This window comes from Equus asinus, chromosome 6, assembly GCF_041296235.1.
Source record: "Equus asinus isolate D_3611 breed Donkey chromosome 6, EquAss-T2T_v2, whole genome shotgun sequence".
Taxonomy (NCBI): domain Eukaryota; kingdom Metazoa; phylum Chordata; class Mammalia; order Perissodactyla; family Equidae; genus Equus; species Equus asinus.
Window position 1 is genome coordinate 31,074,749 of NC_091795.1, and position 6,000 is coordinate 31,080,748.

Consider the following 6,000-nt stretch of genomic DNA (forward strand, 5'->3'; position numbering starts at 1 on the left):
CACACAAATAAAATAATAAATTAGAAGTCAAAACTTTTAATTTTTTTTTTTTAAAGATTTTATTTTTTTCCTTTTTCTCCCCAAAGCCCCCCGGTACGTAGTTGTATATTCTTTGTTGTGGGTCCTTCTAGCTGTGGCATGTGGGACGCTGCCTCAGCGTGGTTTGATGAGCAGTGCCATGTCCGCGCCCAGGATTCGAACCAACGAAACACTGGGCCGCCTGCCGCGGAGCATGCGAACTTAACCACTCGGCCACGGGGCTAGCCCCACAAAACTTTTAATTTTTGAACTAAAAAATGTGCTCTCAATTTCTAAACTTTTTATTTCTCCTGTTCTATTGCAGGCACAAATCAGATGGATATTGAGAGATCTGACCTCCTGTGTTGGGGAGAGAGTAACTGTGTTAGGGTCCACCCTCCAAAGGGCTTTCTCTCCACTTGCTTCCTTACTGCACCACTGGGGAGGGCACTCTCTCCTTAAGAGTGAGGCGGGGCCAGGTCACCAAACTGCCTTTGCCAACACCTTCCATCAAGAACAGGTGCCATGAAAGCACGAAGGTGAGCACCTTGCTGCTCCTCCGCTGCCTGGAAGTCTAAACAGGGCTTTGTTTCAACTCACATGTGGGCCGAGCAGGTGGTAGGGGTGAGGGGAAGACAAGGGCAAGTCTCCTTAAGTCTATGTCTTCAAGACTCAAGTGTTCAGGGGCCGGCCCGGTAACATAGTGGTTAAGTTCGCACACTCTGCTTCGGCAGCCTGGGGTTCGCCAGTTCGGAAGCTTGGAGTGGGCCTACACACCCCGCACCAAGCCATGCTGTGGAGGCATCCCACATAGAAGAACTAGAAGGACTTACAACCAGGATACACAACTATGTACTAGGGCTTTGGGGAAGAAAAAAATAAAAGGAGGAAGATCAGCCACAGATGTTAGCTCAGGGCCAAGCTTCCTTATCCAAAAAAAAAAAAAAAAAAGAAAAGAGAAGTATCCCTGGAGTGCTAAAAAATAATAAAAAGAGGACCATTTAGGAAAAAAAGACACAATTGTTCAAAAATAACATTTGAGCCCTGAAAATCTATGTCCCCAGGCATAATTCTGAATCTTAAAAAAGGGTGGAAAATTTTTACTTGAGCAGGTACTAAATGCCGTTTGTCTTCTAAAATATCAGTCAATCAACTCAGGCAAAGCTTACTTTTAACAGGTGTTTGTTGAGCAATTGCAGTGTGCTCAAAGCTGTGTAAAAGGGATCAGAAAGAAAAAAGGAAAAGCAAATCATTTTATGACTATAGAATCCATGTAGACTATCAAGACTTTATCTTAGAGCACCTTTACCCCAAAAGAGCACAAATAAATAATGGATGCTTACTACTGGAACCAGGTTCACCAGCCCACGTGTCCCCCTTCCCCCATTTACACACAAATGTAAGTAGCATGAGAGTTTGAGGTGATGGAAACGGGATGAGTGGGAAAAGAGTATGTTAATTGGTTAGAATGAGAGTTTCAGCACTTTATTTACAAAACGTGGTTTTAGTGTAAGATATAATTTCTTCTCTCACAGTTATTAAAATTCTTTTTGGGGCACTGACAGCGTGTATACACACACACATATCTTGAAATAGTACAACCAGCATAGTCAATGCTTCAGACTAATAATTACTACAGGAATTCAGTGATGTGGGAAACAGTGAGAGTTAGGAAAGATTTGGGCGATTTTGGGGGAAAACCTTGCTATGTTTTGAATACATTCTTAATTTCAGCTCTAGTGTCTTTATGGTCCTCTGATGCAATGCCAGTTCTTATTGAGATACTCTGAGAATTCTCCAACATTGGGCTTTAAGGTAAAACAGACTTATTGGTTTTTCTCACCTCAGGCTTGTCATCATTTACAGCGAAATCATTTCCTTGTTTGTGATGTGAATTATTCACTACATTTTACACCACATGATGATATTGGATAGAAGCATTGAAATAACTCAAGATAAAGTGAGGAACAGCAGGAAGCTGTGGGGAGAAGGAAGATTTGCTTGCACTGCATTTAAGGTCATTTTCAAAAAACTTAGGCAATTCATTGGTCCACTTATTCCACAGGAGAAAAAAGTCAATCATCTATCGGTCTTCCTCCTCACACTCATAATCTGTACACATGTTCCCAAGCCATAACAAGAAGAAAGCAAAGAAGTCAAATGATCATTGATGGGTTTACCAACTTAAGGCAGTTTGGCTTCTGCAGAGTTGAAAAAAAGTAGCTCTTTTATATACAGAAAATATTTACTCCATCAGCCTTTGAGACAATAGGTAATGCCGGAATCTGGTTAGAATTATCATAGCTTGTTTTATTGTTTTCTTTGGCTTTGTTTCTTCAAAGCAGGCTGTCTTGATCTAATTCTCCTTGATGATTAAAATGCATTCCTCCAGCATTCTTCTCTTCTGTTTACTTCATTTGTATGGCCTCTGTCTTGGGAAAACAAGTGTTGTTGTTGCTGTCATTGGTTTAAGTTAACTCAAGAACAATTACTGTATACTTTAAGCAAAGAACATTCTCTCCAGTCCACATTCTTTTCTAGCTGGAAATTTGCTAAACATTCATGGCACTCTCTCAACTTGTTTAGAAAACTTACTGGAAATTCTCAAAACGCAGAATGTGTGGTTGTAACTATGAGGTGAACACAAGAAAGAGTCAGAGGCCATCTTAGGGTTATAATGAAACATCTGGGCAGGGGCAGTGACCCAGAGATTCAAGGAGCAAGTCCATGCCTGTGCAGGCACATCCAACATCACTATGGGCCACACCCTGGGCCTTGTGCCAGATCATGTTGGGGCTGCTAGGGTTAAACTTGTGGTCCACCAGGCCTGCTATTGTATTGTTGTGATGAAATGTACAACACCCTCATTCCACGGCTCAGCACTGGGGGTAGAGAAACAGGAAGTTGGAATTTGGGAGACACGGGGCAAATCACAGGAAAGATAGAATTAAAGTCATGAACTTGGAAGGTCAGAGTGGGCAAATAGCTAGCAAGAGGTAAATTGTCTGAGGAAGGTGGTAAAGATTCAACAACTTTTGAACAAGTGATTATTGAATACCTACCGCTGTCAGGAATAGCTTATAGATCCTGATATGGTCTCAAAGCTGAATAAGTCGAAGTAAGAGCAAGAACAAGAACAAGGCATTCGAAAGGAAAGGCACAGCCAGAGCTTGAGATGTAGACTGTTGAGGGCCAAATGGAGATTCTGCCAGTGAGTAAATGAGATACCAAATTGGTAGTTTTTTTCAAATATGTGATTTTTTAAAAAAATCTGGCAAAATACTCCACTTTATAAATCTTTACTCAATATTCTACCACAGCTCAGATAGTTCTCCACCAGTGATGTTTACCTACTTTCAAAGTCACAAGTAAACAACATTCCCACAAGGGTCCCACGGGTTTCACTTTGTCATTCTCAATATTATTCATTTCTCTTCTGTGCAGGCTGTATTAAGATGGAGTCACTAATTTCACATGAAATCTCAACAACTGGCTATGAAATATCAGCAGTGGTGCTTTGCTAAAGGGAATCCTCTATGACGCTGAAGCTCAGCGCATGTGTGTGTTAATATGAGATAAGTTGGAATGTTAATAGTGAACATTTTCCTGGACAGTGTAGTCTGGAAGTTCCAGTAGGCCACCAAATCGAGCAGAAAAAGGGCATATTTATATTTTTCTCCTGGACTTGTGCAATGCATCTGTTCATGGAGAATCTAAGCAAGCACCCTTTACTCCTCCAATACTTCAACTGAGAACATTTTGTTTTCCTGATAATTCCTTGCCTTGAGAAAATTAGGTTTGATGTGTATCCTCGTTATGATTGTATGAAGCAGTAAATGCCATCACTCCTGTGTGCCAGGAGGCAGCATCCACTGAAGGGTGAGACTTAGAACCAAATTGGTTTTAGGAACATCATAGGAAGTATATCATTGGTACATTCAGCTCATGTTGCAGATTCTGTCACATCTGAAGTCCTGTAACGTGAAGCTTTTGGTTCTTTACAGAACTGTGGGAGAAGGAATGGAGACACAACGAAGGGCATTGTTTTAATTTTTAAGTGTGTTTGGTTGAACAGCTTTTTCTCTGCCGGGGGCTTTCCTAGGTTACAGCTAAGACTCTCTGAGGCTGTGAATGAAAGCCCTGCCAAGAGAGGGAGGAGAAATGAGGGCAGCGAAGGGCTCCAGGGCTGAACTTGTTCAAGCCTGAGGATGACTCACAGGATCAAGGGGCCTAAAATAGGAAGCAGAGAACAGAACAAAAACTAAAGTTTTGAGCAAATTATGCAGACTCGTTTAGTTGGCTATTTTACAGATTTTTGGCTGAGCAAGGTTATGTATAATCATTATTATTAGTACATTTGATAATTAGTACCATTTTTAACCTACTAATTAGTGTAATTAGTGTTGCCTATGCCTGCCTGGGAATGAAGCCCAGCATTTTCTTAGAACATTGGAATACTAGAGGTTTCGGTAAGAAAAAGGAGTTCTGTTGTATTCTGTCTAGTAGCAATGCTCTCAGCCCAAATTAAGTCACTATGATGTTACCAGTTAGATACCAGTTGAGGCTCATTGTTGCACACTGGGATTCTTTTCAGTGGTTAATAACTTGGGATTTGGATTCATAATGCCTAGGTTGAAATCCTGGCTTTTCTTCTTCCTAGCTGGCTGATTTTGGGCAAGTCCCTTAACCTCTCTATTTTCTTCCCCTTATATAAGTTGAAAATAATAATAGTACCTGAGTTACAATGTTGTTTTTAAAATTAAATGATGTAAGGCAGATAAAGTACTTAGCACCATTTCTGAGAAGTTGTAAATGATTTATAAATGTTATTAACAATGAACTAATGTTAGGTAAATGTTATTTATCAATTCGGTAGTGAATTCTGTAACACACGTTAATTACGTAAGTACTAAAGTAGGCAACTGCCAAAGCTGTTGGTCTCTTCCAGCACAGTCTACAGGGCCGCTGTGGCTCAGCTGCAGAACTGTGTAAATGTCATAAGCAACAAGCCTGTTGGTTCTTGCTCCCATCTATATACTTCTGTTTTGGTTCAAAACAGTGTTCTTTTTAATTGATTAAACTCTAAATCCCTTGAAGACAAGGACAACATCTTACATGTCCAATGCTCAGAACTCAGTGTGCCATTAAAAAATACTTGAAAAACACTGGCTATGCCTTTCCATGATTTTACACTAAGAACTTTGGTCATTATGTCCTGTCAGTAATCACATGAGTAATGTTTTGAGATCAGCAGGGTTTATATTCTTTTTAGATGTCTGTAAAAGTGAAGACCTTTGCTTTGGGAGGGCACTCTCATAAATTTATTATTTCGAGATGATTAGCACTAATGTTGGGTCGAAGTTGCAGGTGGTACCCGTCATCAGTTTCTTTATCATCAAGATCCTATACATTTCTCCTTCCTGGCCTCTTTACTTTGCTTGAAAGGGGACTCTTTATAGTTTATTCTTTGCAGATGACAGGTCGTATCAGCTTGGAATTGGAAGCACATCAATTATTCTTTTTTAATTTTAAAGTGCCGGATGCAGCACAGTGAGTATCATGATGGCTCCAAATGGCTTTTGAATAAATACGTGATCAAACAGAGAGAAATTCATGAGTTTTCTAACTCATAATGCGAACATCTAAAAATTATGGAACCTCATCAACCCAGGCCACACCAAGAACTTTAGTTATCAACTCTTTCCTAACTTCTCCTTGGGTAGTCTTGTCCAGCTTTCCACAGCTTTATCTATGAGTACATATAATGTGTACAGAAAGATTTCCCTCATTTTCTGAATTAATAACAGGACAGGATATACGCTGTTTACTTGTCTTCTACCATTTAGTGGAGAAGATGTAATTAATCTTCTATAGATAGATCTGCTACTTGGTGGGCCGGAGATGTAGGCTGGGCAGGACACTATAGTTTGGGAGTCGTATCACTTTTCCTACTTCTGACGTGATGGCTCACGCATACTTCTT

At 40.2% G+C, this 6,000-nt stretch overlaps 1 long non-coding RNA gene across 2 annotated transcripts in view; it reads left to right on the forward strand.

Annotated features, from left to right (window-relative positions):
- Nucleotides 1-952, forward strand: part of LOC139045496 (uncharacterized) — a 41,757-nt gene extending 40,805 nt beyond the window's left edge. Inside the window, exon 8 of one of the 2 annotated variants that reach the window (XR_011503904.1) lies at nt 344-951. This is a non-coding gene — a long non-coding RNA (uncharacterized lncRNA). Of the gene's footprint in view, nt 1-343 lie in introns of both variants that reach the window. The other variant, XR_011503903.1, reaches the window with a different exon arrangement.
- The last annotated feature ends 5,048 nt before the right edge of the window (nt 953-6,000 follow it).